At 44.1% G+C, this 17,582-nt stretch overlaps 1 long non-coding RNA gene across 1 annotated transcript; it reads left to right on the top strand.

Annotated features, from left to right (window-relative positions):
* Positions 1-1,806: 1,806 nt before the first annotated feature.
* On the top strand, positions 1,807-5,658 carry LOC103551642 (uncharacterized). The gene is made up of 2 exons (XR_011524586.1): positions 1,807-2,491; positions 4,110-5,658. It is a non-coding gene; the product is annotated as an uncharacterized lncRNA (long non-coding RNA).
* The last annotated feature ends 11,924 nt before the right edge of the window (positions 5,659-17,582 follow it).

The following is a 17,582-nucleotide window of genomic DNA, read 5'->3' as shown; positions in this document are numbered from 1 at the left end:
GTGGCAACGCAGCTGCCTCACAGGCAGCCTCCCAGCCTCCCACTGCTGAGACAGAAATGATGAAATTGAGCAACAACATGCAGGGTCCTTTGCATCCCTGGGGTCCCTGACCCCATCTTGACTGTCCAGGAAACTCCTCTAAGCTGAGACTAACGCACTTATGACAGAATAGGGTAGGACACGGGGCTTTCCAGCCTACGGCAGGATATTTTGCAATGGCAGCGACACTTTTTGCAACAGGGGCAATTCTGACACAGGGACTTCTTGAAAGGTAGTGTTTTGATGACACTGAAGCCTTTCTAGGTAAAGTGAGGCTGACAAAGCTTCCATTTTTTCAGGTTCCAGTGATTTTTTAAAATGAAGAAATGTGAAAATAGGATTATAGCCCTCAGGATGCATTTTAAATGTTTGATTTAACAATTAAAGTGAAGTGTTGATGAATTCCTCTTTCTTGTACCTCTGTAACCATATGGGTGCCCTTATTTGGAGAGAATATGATAAATCTAGATCCAGTGCAGCTGCCACAAAGGGTCCAATCTCTGCTCTTATTCCTAAGTAATGCATAGCTGACAGCCCAACCTTTACTCCGTTTCTGGTGATCAGGGTTTTTTTACTTTTTACATTTCATTTTTGCATCACTTTGGGATTTTTAAAATCTATATGTACTACTTTTATAATAAAAATAGTTTTAAAAAAGTATTTTATAATTAGCTTAGTCTCTAAGGGGTATCAGTCCTGGTCCTCCAACCATCATGATAATGGACATTTATAGTATTTAAATATAATACATATCTGTTATTGAGAGAATGGAAAAAACTTTGGGGAAGATCATGGAAGAGTTTCTGTGGTAATCTGGAGTTGAAAATAATGGATCCCATTGTGACCCAAACTCTCCCTCGCCCTCCAATACATTGAATTTTAAGAGAGAAATCTGAGACTTTGAGAGGCTAACCACTCAAGTTCAAAGTGAATTTCCAGGCAATGAACCTCCCACTGAGAAACATACTTGTAACTGTGCTTTCTGAGGGTGAACCAAGTTCTGGGACAACCTACAACCTCTTGAGCAGGATGGAAACGGAGGGAGAGGAAGCAAGCTTCCCAAAGTGGGGTGCAGTGGGCGGCCTTGACTTGTGGAGGTGAGGCAGTAATGGGTCTGAATCAGCTGACCGATGAGACCTTCATTTGCAGTATGGTAACATTAAGAGGCTTTACAAGCTATAAAGTGCTATGTACATTATTTTTTCTGATTGTTAAATCTAGATGGAGGGTAGGTGGGTGTGCATTTTACTCCTTAAATTTTTCTATGTATTCAAACATTTTAGAATTTTAAAAAATTGAAAAAAAAATTTGTTCGACCAATATTTATAGGGACCCTACTAGGAGGCTGGCTTTAGGCATAGAGTCGCTGACTGCCAGAGGCTTACAAGTCAGCGAAGGAGGAAACCTGCACCCTTTGATGTTTGGTTTACACAATCCTGTTCCCACTCCCACCTCCCGGTCCTCTCACCCACCTGAGCTGACCTCTCCTGGCCTGTGCTTTGGTCATTCTGGCTCACCACCGTGTATTGACATTGTTCATGGGTTTGGAAGCTGCACGAAGTGGTGGGGAAATACGGGACTCCAAGATCTAGGACCTGTGTGAGCTGGCCAAGTCGATTTCTCTGAGCCTGTTTCCTGTCAAATGGGTTGTTGGAGGAATTCAGTGAGATTATGGATCAAACGTGCCTGGCACAGCGCCAGGCACGACATGGGCGGTGTCCGTGCGGGTGGACTGGAGCTCACCGCCCCAGCACGGCCCGCACCTCCAGGACTCCTTCCGCGCACACCCCGCGGATCCTGGCCTTCGCCCTCGTATCCGCGCAAGGGGGCAGGTAGGCGCCTGCCCCTCAGGCCTCACGCTCGGCGGCACCTCCCTGGGCAATCGCTGCGAGGGGAAGAGGCCTAGAGCAGAAGGGGGTTTGTCGTGGGAAGAGCCTCCGGAAGATAAAGGGGGACGTGTCCGTGCAGGGCCCCGACAGACGGGCAGCCGCTGGAGTCGAGATCCGCCCTGCGCACCATCTCCGCCGGGGACCCGCGGGGCCTGCCCAAGGGAGGGGAAGCCCCGGGGGACGCGACGCACCGCCGGGGCCAGCTCCCTGCACGCCACCGGGCAGCGGCCTGGGTACCCCGGGGTGGATTTGCGTAAGAGCCGGCGACTACCCGAACTACAACTCCCAGGGGCCCCGGGAGTACTCGGAACCAATCAGAGGGCGAGCGGGCGGAATCACTGGGGCCTGCGTTTCCCAGAGGGCGCTGGGCCGCGGTGCAGACTACAGCGGCAGTGCACCGGGAACGGAGGAAGAGGGGTCTTCGCCGGTGGTATCCCGGGTACGGCTGCCTGCGGTGGAGTCGGCGGATGCCCTGGCGGCCCCCAGCTCGCGGATGCCATTGGTCCCCAAAGCCCTCCTCCCCTCATGAGCCTGCAGACCTCGTTCACTCATGTTTACAGCAGGTATTTACTGAGTGCCTGCTATGTACCACTTAGTGTGTCATGGCGAGGATGGTTACGTCCGGCAGGACCCCTGCCCCAAGAAGCTTATCTCCTTGGGTGGAGAGAGGGGAGTAGACGGTAATTTCAAGTCAAGATAAGAGCTGTGAAAGAAATGGATCTTTCAGCCCGACACCAGCACTGCCGTCTTCTCGGTTTTCAAACACTGCCCCTCGGAACCCTAGAGTACAGATCCTTAGACTCGTCTGTATTATGATTCTTTTCGGAAAAACCTAGTAAAATGCTATGGGCCGTGGGATAATGGTTTTGTTTAGAAAAAAGGACGTGCATCTACAGTTTCGTATATCATTTCCGGGGGTTCCTGGACTTCCTGAAGTCCGCATAGGGGAACCTAGCAGGGGTGTCTCGGCGTAGACCCCCACCTCAGCCAGAGCAGCCCCTGCTTTTAACTATTTTGCATATTTCACCTTCAAGAAAGTTTTCCTTTGATCCAAATGTACTGCAGGGGGAAAAAAATGGAACATCCCACTACGTGGTCTATCTGTATTTCTGGTTCCAACATTCTATTTGTTTAAGTACTTCCCATCAAGACTACTTTCTAGTCTCAGGTAAACAGACTGTATTCACCTGCCTGGTAGTGTGGGGGGGCACCTTCTTACTCAAATCTTTGTCATCCTTCTGGAACATGCCCCTCCCTGCCACACTTACCAATTAGTTGGAAACTGTAAACAACTTAAATGACTATCACCAGGAGACTGACTTAGTAAAATTTGGTGAATCTATTCCGTGGGCTGCACTGCATCCGTTGAAAACAATGCGGTAATTTCCATGTGCTAATGTGCAAAGATGCCCATAAATATTATTAAATGAGAAGACCACACTTACAATACAACGTGATAGTATAATCCTGTTTGTAAATAATAGGAAAAATATTTTAAAAATTTAAGTATCTGAAGGGAGACAAAAAATAACATGGCAACCTCTAGAGAGTAGAAGTAGACGTGGGAGTTCTGCTTTTCACTAAATATCTTCTATGCCTTTTTGTGTTTTTCAATGAGCATTTAAGCATTTTATGACACATGAAACATAGTCTGTGAATATATTACTAGTGTGAAATAATTAGGCAAAGCAAAATCTAGCAAACGAAATGTTAGAGTAAGACTTTCATGTTTTGCTCATTATTTGTATAACAAAAATTTAAAACCTCATTAACTACAATGTTTTTTCACTGGAGTACAGAGAATTAGGAAGATGATTTTTAAAGAGCAGGCTGTGCCCATAGAGAAACAAATATGTGAGGTTTTCAAATAATATGTGAGGTTTGCCAGTGCTGAAGGAAACACAGCACAGACTTACTTCCAAAGTAAACACGCACACTGCAGGCGTCAAATTAACGCAGACAGACTCTTTAATAAGAGTGTAAGATCTCAGGCCTTGGCTCCCCTGAAGCTACAAGAGCAGAAACTAAAAATTTAAAAACATGATTGAGATAAACTGACATACTGAAAGGCTATTTGCCCAGGAAAGCCCTACTCTTTGGACAACTGCATTCACCCATAGGACGGTACCAAGCCGCACATCCCAGCCAAACTCACGTGGCATTTCTCCTGTCATCCTGTAGGGGGTGACCCTGTGCGTGGTCTCTGGGGCTGCAGCTGGAAGCACACTGGACACCCAGCCCCCACCCTACTGGCAAGGACCATCCTCCGCAGAAGCTAGCAGCTAGAAACAGTTCTTAATGCTGCAGGAAGTATTTAGGAGAAAACGACTTCGAGAATCAAGGCTAAAATTGGACATCAAAGACCACCAAAAACATTTTCTAAGGCTGTTGTGGTGGTTGAGAGGGTGGGGGAAGGATCAAAATACCAAAAATCAGAGTTTTGGAACTGCAGTGGATGACACTCCTAATTGAAGCTAATATATCTTGAGCACTTTGTATGTACCAAGTATCATGTGAGTGCTTTATACGCTTTCATAGCACAGGCTCTGGGGTCAGAGTGAGAATACTGTCCCTAGGGTTAAACAGATGTGTGACATTGGCCAAGTGATGTACCTACCCACTTATTCGCCTTTAAAAGGAAGGAAGTTCTGATATATACTACAACATGGATAAATCTTGAAAACATCATGCTGAGTGAAATAAGCCAGACCAAAAGACAAGTACTGTATGATTCCATGTATACGAGGTACCTAGAATAGTCAAATTCATAGAGACAGAAAAAAGAATAGTGATCACCAGGGGCTGGGAGGAGAGGGTAATAGGGAGTTATTATTTAATAGATAGTTTCAGTTTGGGATGATGAAATAGTTCTGGAGATGGAGGGTGGTGATGGTTGCACAACAATGTGAGCGCACTTAATGCCACTGAATTATACACTTAACAGTAATTAAGTTTTAGTACATTTTATGTATATTTTACCACCGAAGAAACCTTTAAAAATGCACATACCCTGGGGCCAGCCCGGTGGCACAGCAGTTAAGTCCAGCCCGGTGGCACAGCGGTTAAGTTCACATGTTCTGCTTCAGTGGCCCCCTGGGTGTGGACCTACACACTGCTTATCAAGCCATGCTGTGGCAGGCATCCCACATTTAAAGGAGAGGAAGATGGGCACAGATGTTAACTCAGGGCCAGTCTTCAGCAAAAAGGGGAGGATTGGCGGCAGATGTTAGTTTAGGGATGTTAGCTAATCTTCCTCAAAAACAAAAAAAAAGCACATACCCTTTGCTTCACTTATCCCATTTCTAGAATGCTATCCTAAAGAAATTGTTGAATGTACACAAATTTGCTTTATAAGATGTTTGTTGCAGAATTGTTCATTAAAGCAAGCATTGGAAACAACCTAAATATCCATCAACAGAGGAGATAGTAAGTACAATTATGGTACACCCATACTATGGCATACTGTGCAGCTGTTAAGAGTAAAAGAACCCTATTCATCTTGATCCAGATACATTTCAAAGGCACACTGTTAAGTTATAAAAAAAATCTGGGAAAATATGTATAGCATGATACGTAAATATAACAAATACTTAGATGTATGTAAACACATCATAAGGAGACTGGTAAGATGAACAGCTGACTGTTACCTATAAAAAAAGGAGTAGAAGTGAAATGAGGGGGTGATGGGAAAGTTTCCTCATTTTCTTTGAATACATCTATATTCTTTGAATCTTGTATAATGACTATTTTTTCGTGTATTACTGTTATTCTGGTTATCTATTGGTGCATAACATACACCCCAAAACATTATGCTCATGATTTTGTGGTCAGGATTTTGAGCAGGGCGCAGCAGGGTCAACTCGTGTCTGCTCCATGACTCGAGCTTTGGCTGGTGTGGTTCAAATGTCTGGAGATCGCTAGAATGCTATAATTGACAGGGGCTGTGTGTCTGGGCCTCAGTACTGGCTGTCTCCAGGTGATTCCTTGGTTCTTCTTCCCTTTGTGTCTGCTGGGACTGGAAATGTCCAAAATGGCTTCTTCACTCGTATGTCTGGTGCCTGGGCTGGGATGGCTGGAACAGCTGAAAATGACTGAGCATCTGCCTCTTTCCATGTGCATACCTTGGGCTTCCTCAGAGCATAGCAGTCTCAAGGTAATCAGACTTCTTAAATGGTGGCTCATGTTCCCAGAGGTGGCATTCCAAGAGGCCCCAGGTGGCAGCTTCAAGATTTCTTATGAAGTCCCAGCAAATCACTTCTATTTCATTCTCATTCTATTGCTTAAGCAAGTCACTAAGACCAGGGGAAGGGGACTAGACACCCCCTCTCAAGAAAAGAAGTAATAAAGAAGTTGCAGGACTTGATTCCAAGATGGCGCCGTGAGTAGTCCTCTTTGTCTCTCGCCCTTCGAGTCTACAATTATTTGGACACTTATTGCTTGACAAAGGATATCCAGACAGCATCTCAGGACGTCTGAGACACCCACGCGACTATACATCGGAAGGCGGACGGACTTTCCTCCGGGAGGATGTGGAAATAGGTGAAAACTCTCCGACCCCGACGGGCAGCCTAGTACCCGCAAGCGGCTTTCTTCCAACGGACGCCCCCAGAGGATCCACACACATCTAGGGCAGGAGCGAGAACACAACAGAGGAGCGACGGTGGAAACAGGTGACCAGAACCCTACTTAAACCCCCTGCAATTACTCCTAAACGCAGAGGGAAACTTTGGAGTTGCACACCTGAGCCCGCGGGGAGAGTCTCTCCCCGCCATTGGCGGGGAGACCCAGCCTGGTGCTCGGGGCGCCCGGAGGGTCCCAGAGAGACGCCCGCCCCGGGGGACTAGGGATTGCCGGAGATCTCGGAGAGGACCGGGGCGGGGGAACTTTCAAAGGCGGGTCCGGCGACCCGGTGGGGAAGCGCCGGAGCTCCGCCAGGCAGCAGACAAAACTCTCTGTCTGCCGGTAGCAGAGGGGCCACGCTGAGCACTCAGGGCTCCCGGCAGAGGCCCGGAGAGAAGCCCAGAGGGCGGGGCGACCCCCAGCTGCCGTTGCCCGCCCCGGGGGACTAGGGATTGCCGGAGATCTCGGAGAGGACCGGGGCGGGGGAACTTTCAAAGGCGGGTCCGGCGACCCGGAGGGGAAGCTCCGGAGCTCCCCCAGGCAGCAGACAAAACTCTCTGTCTGCCATTAGCAGAGGGGCCACGCCCAGCATTCAGGGCTCCCGGCAGAGGCTCGGACAGAAGCCCAGAGGGCGGGGCGTCCCCCAGCTGCTGTTGCCCGCCCCGTGGGACTAGGGATTGCCGGAGATCTCGGAGAGGACCGGGGCGGGGGAACTTTCAAAGGCGGGTCCGGCGACCCGGAGGGGAAGCGCCGGAGCTCCGCCAGGCAGCAGACAAAACTCTCTGTCTGCCGGTAGCAGAGGGGCCACGCTGAGCATTCAGGGCTCCCGGCAGAGGCCCGGAGAGAAGCCCAGAGGGCGGGGCGACCCCCAGCTGCCGTTGCCCGCCTGGTGAGGCTAGGGATTGCCAGAGATCTCGGAGAGGACTGGGGCTGGAGAGAGTTCCAGAGACCCAGCTTAGTAGCCTAGGGGGAAACCCTACAGGCTCACAGAAGCCTTAGGGAAAGCCTCTGCACAGCACCAGTAGAAGGCACCCAGCCGCCAGCCACAAGGCTGGAAGACCCCAGGGCAAAAGCAGCATAGCTAGGTGTACTAACCACAGACTGTAGAAGATGCCAATAGCTCTCCTGCGACCCATAGAGGACAAGTGAGATTTGGTGGGTGCCGACAGCAACGGAGCGACAAATATAAGTGATCCCACCCCTGGCCGCTGGAAAAGCCCATAACACCGTTGCAGACCCCAAGGAGAGAGCGCATCTAGGTGGGCAACAACAGTAGGCCCCTGCAGCCTGAAGCCCCCCGTGACGGCCCCCACGGCAGAGGAGGGAATCCAAAGGGCCACTGTGGCTACGAAGAGGGGCCCAGGCCCAGTTAGCAACTACGGACAGGGTTCCTGGTTGGTGAAGTATAAACAGCTGCTCCCCCCACCGCAGCAGCTGAAACAAGTGAAAGGAGCAACTAAACTCTATCTCCATGCAGAGGCACAAATCAACATCATCAAGCAATATGAAAAAATACATTAAATCTCCAGAACAGAAAGAAAGTAACAAATACACAGAAAACAATCCCAAAGAAAATGAGATATATAACCTAAATGATGATGACTTCAAAACAGCCATCATCAAAATACTCACTGAGTTAAGAGAGAATTCTGACCGACAACTCAACGAGTTCAGGAGCTATGTCACAAAAGAGTTTGATACGATAAAGAAGAACCAAACAGAAATATTGGAAATGAAGAACACAATAGAGGAGATTAAGAAAAATCTAGATGCTCTGAACAGTAGGGCCGATAATATGGAGGAAAGAATTAGCAATTTGGAAGATGGCAATATAGAATTGTTGCAGGCAGAGGAGGAGAGAGAAGCAAGACTTAAAAGAAATGAAGAAACTCTCCGAGAATTATCAGACACAATTAGGAGATGCAACGTAAGGATTATAGGTATACCAGAGGGAGAAGAGAAGGAGAAAGGGGCAGAAAACCTATTCAAAGAAATAATGGCTGAGAACTTCCCAAATCTGGTGAGGGAGATGGATCTTCAGGTGACAGAAGCCAATAGATCTCCAAACTTTATCAATGCAAGAAGACCAACTCCACGGCATATAGTAGTGAAGCTAGCAAAAGTCAACGACAAGGAGAAAATATTAAGGACAGCCAGGCAAAAGAAACTAACCTACAAAGGAACCCCCATCAGGCTATCAGCAGATTTCTCAGCAGAAACTTTACAGGCTAGAAGAGAGTGGAATGATATATTCAAAAATCTGAAGGACAAAAACCTACAGCCGAGAATTCTCTACCCAGCGAAAATATCCTTCAAATACGATGGAGAAATAAAAAATTTCCCAGATAAACAAAAATTAAGGGAGTTCATTGCCACAAAACCTCCTCTTCAGGAAATCCTCAGGAAAACCCTCATTCCTGAAAAATCCAAAAAAGGAAAGGGGCTACAAAACCAAGAGCAGAGGAGATAAGTAGAAGGACAACAACAGAGAGTAGCAGCTCTACATCAGAACAGATTAAACCATGGGACGAGAAACAAAGGAAACTGAAGAAAACCGGAAAACAAGACACAAAATGGTAGTGGTAGGCCCCCACGTCTCAATAATCACTCTAAATGTAAATGGATTGAACTCCCCAATCAAAAGACACAGAGTGGCAGGATGGATCAAAGAACAAGATCCAACAATATGCTGCCTCCAGGAAACACACCTCAGCCCCAAAGACAAACACAGACTCAGAGTGAAGGGATGGAGAACAATACTCCAAGCTAATAATGAACAAAAGAAAGCAGGTGTCGCTATACTAATATCAGACAAGGTAGATTTCAAAGCAAAACAGATAAAGAAAGACAAAGAGGGACAGTATATAATGATAAAAGGGACTCTCCACCAAGAAGACATAACACTTATAAATATATACGCACCCAACACAGGAGCACCAAAATTTGTAAAGCAACTCTTAATAGAACTAAAAGAAGACATCAACAACAATACAATAATAGTAGGGGACCTCAACACACCATTAACACCAATGGACAGAACATCCAGACAGAAAATCAACAAGGAAATAATAGAATTAAATGAAAAATTAGACCAGATGGACTTAATAGATATATATAGAACACTTCATCCAAAAACAGCAGGTTACACATTCTTCTCAAGTGCACATGGAACATTCTCAAGGATTGACCATATTTTGGGAACCAAAGCAAACATCAATAAATACAAGAGAGTTGAAATAATATCAAGCATCTTTTCTGATCATAACGCTATTAAACTAGAAATCAACTACAAGAAAAAAGCAGAGAAAGGTGCAAAAATGTGGAGACTAAACAACACGCTTCTCAACAAACAATGGATCATTGAAGAAATTAAAGAAGAAATCAAATATTATCTGGAGACAAATGAAAATGAGAACACGACATACCAAATCATTTGGGATGCAGCAAAAGCAGTCCTAAGAGGGAAATTCATCGCAATACAGGCTCACCTCACTAAACAAGAAAAAGCTCACGTAAGCAACCTCAAACGACACCTAACAGAACTAGAAAAAGAAGAACAAACAAGGCCCAGAGTCAGTAGAAGGAGGGAAATAATAAAAATAAGAGCAGAAATAAACGATATTGAAACAAAAAAGACAATAGAAAGGATCAATGAAACAAAGAGTTGGTTCTTCGAAAGAATTAACAAAATTGACAAACCCCTAGCCAGACTCACCAAGAAAAGAAGAGAGAAATCGCAAATTAATAAAATCAGGAATGACAGAGGAGAAATCACAACAGATACCAATGAAATACAAGAGATCATAAGAGAATACTATGAAAAACTATATGCCAACAAATTGAACAACCTGGAAGAAATGGACAAATTCCTAGACTCCTACAATCTCCCCAAACTGAATCAGGAAGAAATGGAGAATCTGAATAGACCAATCACAAGTAAGGAAATAGAAACGGTAATCAAAAACCTCCCCAAAAATAAGAGTCCAGGACCAGACGGCTTCTCTGGAGAATTCTACCAAACATTCAAAGAAGACTTAATACCTATTCTCCTCAAACTGTTCCAGAAAATTGAGAAAGATGGAGAACTCCCTAACACATTCTATGAAGCCAACATCACTCTGATCCCCAAACCTGACAAGGACAACACAAAGAAGGAGAACTACAGGCCGATATCACTGATGAACATAGATGCAAAAATCCTCAACAAAATTTTGGCTAACCGATTACAGCAATACATCAAAAAGATTACACACCATGATCAAGTGGGATTTATACCAGGGACACAGGGATGGTTCAACATCCGCAAGTCAATCAACGTGATACACTACATCAACAAAATGAAAACCAAAAACCACATGATCATCTCAATAGATGCAGAGAAAGCATTCGACAAGATCCAACACCCATTTATGATAAAAACCCTCAGTAAAATGGGTATAGAAGGAAAGTACCTCAACATAATAAAGGCCATATATGATAGACCCACAGCCAACATCATACTCAATGGACAAAAGCTGAAAGCCATCCCTCTGAGGACAGGAACAAGACAAGGGTGCCCACTTTCACCACTCCTATTCAACATAGTTCTGGAGGTGCTGGCCAGAGCAATTCGGCAGGAAAAAGAAATAAAAGGAATCCAAATAGGTAACGAAGAAGTAAAACTCTCGTTGTTTGCAGACGACATGATCTTATACATAGAAAACCCCAAAGAATCCACAGAAAAACTATTAGAAATAATCAACAACTACAGCAAAGTAGCAGGGTATAAAATTAACGTGCATAAATCAGTAGCATTTCTATACACTAACAATAAACTAACAGAAAAAGAACTCAAGAACTCTATCCCATTCACAATCGCAACGAAAAGAATAAAATACCTTGGGATAAACTTAACCAAGGAAGTGAAGGATCTATACAATGAAAACTACAAGACTTTCTTGAAAGAAATAGGCGATGACATAAAGAGATGGAAAAACATTCCTTGCACATGGATTGGAAGAATAAACATAGTTAAAATGTCCATACTACCTAAAGCAATATACAGGTTCAATGCTATCCCAATCAGAATCCCAAGAACATTCTTCACAGAAATTGAACAAACAATCCTAAAATTCATATGGGGCAACAAAAGACCGCGAATTGCTAAAGCAATCCTGAGCAAGAAAAACAAAGCCGGCGGAATCACAATCCCCGATTTCAAAACATACTACAAAGCTACAGTGATCAAAACAGCATGGTACTGGTACAAAAACAGGTCCACAGATCAATGGAACAGAATTGAAAGCCCAGAGATAAAACCACACATCTATGGACAGCTAATCTTCGACAAAGGAGCAGAGGGCCTACAATGGAGAAAAGAAAGTCTCTTCAACAAATGGTGCTGGGAAAACTGGACAGCCACATGCAAAAGATTGAAAATTGACCATTCTTTTTCACCACACACCAAAATAAACTCAAAATGGATCAAAGACCTAAAGATTAGGCCTGAGACAATAAGTCTTTTGGAAGAGAATATAGGCAGTACACTCTTTGACATCAGTTTCAAAAGAATCTTTTCGGACACTGTAACTCCTCAGTTGAGGGAAACAATAGAAAGAATAAACAAATGGGACTTCATCAGACTAAAGAGCTTCTTCAAGGCAAGGGAAAACAGGATTGAAACAAAAAAACAGCTCACTAATTGGGAAAAAATATTTACAAGCCACTTATCCGACAAAGGGTTAATCTCCATAATATACAAAGAACTCACACTGCTTAACAACAAAAAAACAAACAACCCGATCAAAAAATGGGCAGAGGACATGAACAGACATTTCTCAAAAGAAGATATGAATATGGCCAATAGACACATGAAAAGATGTTCATCATCGCTAATCATCAGGGAAATGCAAATCAAAACTACACTAAGATATCACCTTACCCCCGTTAGATTGGCAAAAACATCCAAAACCAAGAACGACAAATGTTGGAGAGGTTGTGGAGAAAGAGGAACCCTCATACACTGTTGGTGGGAATGCAAACTGGTACAGCCACTATGGAAAACAGTATGGAGATTTCTCAAAAAGTTAAAAATAGAAATACCCTATGACCCAGCCATCCCATTACTGGGTATCTATCCTAAGAACCTGATATCAGCTATCTCAAGAGTCCGTTGCACCCCTATGTTCATCGCAGCATTATTTACAATAGCCAAGACGTGGAACCAGCCTACATGCCCAGAAACTGATGATTGGATAAAGAAGATGTGGTATATATACACAATGGAATACTACTCAGCCATAAAAAAAGACGAAATTGGCCCATTCACAACAATGTGGATGGACCTCGAGGGCATGATGTTAAGCGAAATAAGTCAGTCAGAGAAAGACGAACTCTATATGACTCCACTCATAGGTGGAAATTAGCATATTGATAAGGAGATCTGATCGGTGGTTACCAGGGAAAAGGGGGGGTGGGGGGAGGGTACGGAGGGGGAAGTGGTGTACCCACAACATGACTAACAAAAATGTACAACTGAAATCTCACAAGGTTGTAATCTATCATAACATTAATAAAAAAAAAAAAAAAAAAGAAGTTGCAGCTATCTTTAACCTACTACACTTAAATAATGTTAAAAATAAAGACTTGTAACAGGAAATTCAACCTGACCTATGACTTATAGTAACCTTCATTGAAACGGAGCACACCCACCTCTTTCATTTCTTTCACCAGTCATTACAAATATAGAACCTCTTTGGAAATCCTCTACCAGGCCTTTTGGTTCCTTATACCATCCCTCAAATTAATGTCCAGATCAGTGGTTCTCAACTTTGGCTGCACGTTAGAATCATCTGGGGAGCTTTAAAAAAATCCTGATGCCCAGACCAAATACATCAGAGCCTCTAGGGAGTGTTACCCGGGTGCTATGGTCTGAGTGTTTGTGTCCCCTCAAAATTAATATGCTGAAGTCCTAATGTCTGATGTGATGGTGTTAGGAAGTGGGGCCTTTGGGACTTGCTTAGGTCATGAGGATGGAGCCCTCATGAATAGGATTAATCATCTTATAAAAGAGACCTCACAGAGGTCCCTAGCCCCCCCCACCACCACCACCATGTGAAGACACAGAGGTTGGCAGTCTGTAACCCAGAAGAGGGCACTCGCCTGACCATACTGGCACCCTGATCTTGGACTTCCAGGCTGCAGAACTCTGAGAAATCAATTTCTGTTGTTTATAAGCTACCCAGGCTGTGGTATTTTGTTATAGCAGCCCTAATGGACTACAAGACCAGACATCAGAATCGTTTAAAGCTCCCCAGGTGATTCCAGTGTGCACGAGGCTGGGAACCACTGGTCTAGATTGTGAGTACCTGATCCAGCACCAGTAGTTTCCAGAAGCAACTCCTTAGTGAATGTTAACCAACAATCACTGTTGGCAAAGCAATAGGTTGGCTGTGTGAGCCTGGTGACAGAATTTCAAGAAGCCTTGACTGATGGTGAAAGGCTGGGTCTTCCCTATCCAGGGCTGACTCCTGTTCCCAATGGAGTCCTCCTCAAATTCTACAATTAGAGAGGCTGCATCTTTCATCCCCTTGCTACAGCCAACTCCAAGGATCAAACATCTTTGTGGGCAGCTTTTGGCTGTGCTGGGTCCAATTCCTACCCTGCAAGTCCTTCGCTCAGGGATCTTGTGGAGCAAAATGGTTCTAAGGGCATCTCAGAGCAGGCAGGACAGACAGGAAGACCTGCCTGAGCCAAAGCCCCAGATCCCTGTCCCTTGAGTTCCCCACCACCCTCCCCACAGTAGAACCTATGACTTTCTTCCTCCCCTTTCTGGAAGAGATTTCTTCTTGTGTCTGGAGTCCAAGCTCTGCTTCAAACCAACAGCCACAGATTGCCTGGGATAACCTTGTTCATTATGCTATTATGCCTCTTTCCTTGTATATATATGTATTTTTTTGCATATATATTTTTTTGATGAAATAGTTCAAATAGACAGAACATAAATACCTATGTAACCACCATTCATAATTAATAAATGTTATGATGCCTTTGTATTTCTATGATTTTATTATTCCTATTTTATAAGACGTAAGTCACCTCTGAATTGTCCATGTGTGGAGTGTGTGGTGTTCTCAGGGCAGCCGGAGTCTTAGGTGGGCTTCCAGAACAAGTTCTCTTAGCCAACAAGATGGAAGGGCCTTTTATGACCTCACATCAGAAATCACACTGCATCTGTATTTCATTGTATTTCACTGGTGGCAGTCACAAGCTGCCCAGATACAAGAGGTGGGGGAAATAGATCTAACTTCTTGATGGGAGAACTGGCAAAGAATTTGCAGCTGTGTTTTAAAACCACCACAAAAGATGTAGAAACCAAACTTGGAGACATTGTCAAGGTCATTGATTCAGTAAACATTGAGGGCCTGCTCAGTATAATATATGGTCCCTCAGCTTGAAAGTAGAGGAATTGGGATAATAAGAGCAGGTTTTCCTTTCTTTTCCTTCTCCCACCGGTGTATGTTGGGGATTCTCTAGCATTTGGAGGACCCTGAGAGGAACATCTTAGGAATAGGGATTCCACCCTGTCCACGGTGAACCGTGTTGTCCTGGGAGATAAGGCAGTGGAGGTATGTCTCCACCCCAGGGCAATGTGAGGAGCCACTTTTTCTTTGCTGCTAATTAGGGGACTCTCCCTCCCCTCTAGGAAAGGACCCCAGTTTTGGAGAAATGGCTAGAGAGTTATGATTGAATGCAAAGTAAGGATGGATAGGCCTCTCCCAGGGCCATTTGGTAAGGTCTCACCTTTATGAAAGGCCTCAAGTCTTAGATTTTTGAAATTATCTCCAGTAAAACGTCCAGTCGTGTTCTTACATTGGGTGTTAAAGATGTTAAATGTAAATATGTAAAATATACCACAATTTTAATAATATTTTAATTTCCTAGGAGCCTTAAATAGTGTGGGGATAGGCTTTGCTAGACCTCTGAGAAGTCCTGTCTGACAACACAAAGTGGAAAAGATGGATGGAAGCTGACCTGTATCTCATTCAGGGGAAAATAATCTCGCCACCCTAGTTGTTACAACACCCAGATTTGGGGCTGATTAAACTGACTGTAAGTGCTAAGGAGAGGCCAAGAGCTGAACTCTCCTTCCCACCCCGTTCCACATCTTTACAGGAGACTCGAGGAGAGGAAGCAGGGACCCAGGCTCAGAGGCTTAAGCCTGAGCTTTGGTCATTTCTGAGCTTATTCAGCCCAGACCACTAGTCTAGAAATGAAAGAGGATTTTGGGATGGGTACTCATTTCAGAATTAAAGATCATGAAGATACCTGGAGGGCCCTCAGCATAGTTTTTTGGGAATGTGAAGGTGACTGTGTGTACAGGAGGGCAAAGTGTAATGTCTCTCACCCCCCACCATATTGTGAGCCCCTTGTGAGCTGATTCACCAGTTTATTCCCTGATTTCGTTGATGTTTGCCTTGACAATATCCTCAACACACTGTGAAAGAATCCCTACAGATTCTGGAAGGTCACAATTACAAAATTCTTAACATGGCCCCTGCAGGTTCTCTCTGCTTTCAAGATGACAAACAACTATGGCATCTTAGGGAGGACTGTCTCAGCTAGAGAAAGGGATGAATTCTCTTATAGGTCCTTCAGCCACCTATTTTTATTGCCAACTTTAATAGCTAGATAGCTATTAACAATTGCTTTATAAAATCCATAGAATAGTTTTGGTTTTTTTAAAACCTCCTAACAGGGAAGAAGTAGTAAAAAACTCACAGAGACAGAATGAGAAGCAAGCCAAACTCCTCTATCTCACTTCCCCTTCACACAAGCACCAAGGATGCTTCCAAAGATAGAAAAGTACTTGAGATGTCCAAGACTATTCTAGATTTGTGTCCTACAAATAGAAAACCCTTGTTCTCTAGGGCCTTTAGGATACTTAAGTTTTATCAAATTCAACTCTACAAGAAAACCTAAATGAACTTTCAAAGCAGAAATAGAATGACTCTCATTTTCTAATCAATGCAATTAAAAAAATTTAAGAGGAAAATTTTCTTGACCAGCTTGATCAGTTGACCAACTCTTAGCTCAAAGAGGAAATAAAGTAAAAACTGCAAAGGCAAACTATTTTGAAATCATCAATAAAGAGAATATTCTATATAAAAATTATGGGATGTAACCAAAGCTGCAGTTAGGAGGAAACTCATAACCTTAAATGCTTTTATCATTAAACAACAAAGACTAGAAATAAAATACACTGATATTTATTGAAAGTTTATTTTGTATAGAGCCTGCATGTCAATATATTTCACTTAATCTTTATAGTACTTATAGGGTGGGCACTGTTTTTTGCCCTTATCTTTTCAAAATGCTCAGAAGTATAACTAGGCATATCCATGCAATGCTATGTTCTTATTTTCCAAGAGTTATTTCATATCCTCTTTTTTTGTGTGTGTGAGGAAGATTGGCAGAGCTAACATCTGTTGCCAATCTTCCTCTTATTGCTTGAAGAAGATTGTCACTGAGCTAACATCTGTGCCAATCTGCCTCCATTTTGTATGTGGGATGCTGCCACATATGGCTTGATGAGTGGTGCCTAGGTCTGTGCCTGTGAACAAGCGAACTCTGGGCCACCAAAGCAGAGCTCACCAACTTAACCACTACGCCACTGGGCTGGCCCCATATTTCACATCTTTATTGATTCAATGTTACAAACATTTATTAAGGTTTAGTATGTACAGGGCACTTTAAGGGATGAAGAGATGAGCAATAGATGTTCTCTACCCTATAAAACTCCACTCACATGTGGGATGTTGATATATGTATATTGGAAAGGCAGGGGAGGACACAAGTCATATGTATGTGTGATTGCAACTGACCCTCCCAGCTAAGGTGAATTGTGTTAATTGCTACAAATGAGGCCTAAACAAAACACCATATAAGCCCAGAAGTGATTCTGTCCCGGAGCAGGGGCAGGAGTCAACTGCAGTGTGTGTTGCTTGTTAGGGGCCTGTGTCATGAAGATCTTTACAGCCTTGTTAAGGAATCTAT

The sequence above is a fragment of the Equus przewalskii genome, chromosome 12 (assembly GCF_037783145.1).
Source record: "Equus przewalskii isolate Varuska chromosome 12, EquPr2, whole genome shotgun sequence".
Classification (NCBI taxonomy): domain Eukaryota; kingdom Metazoa; phylum Chordata; class Mammalia; order Perissodactyla; family Equidae; genus Equus; species Equus przewalskii.
The sequence above is the reverse complement of the archived record's forward strand: the minus strand, read 5'-3'. Positions and strand labels throughout refer to the sequence as shown.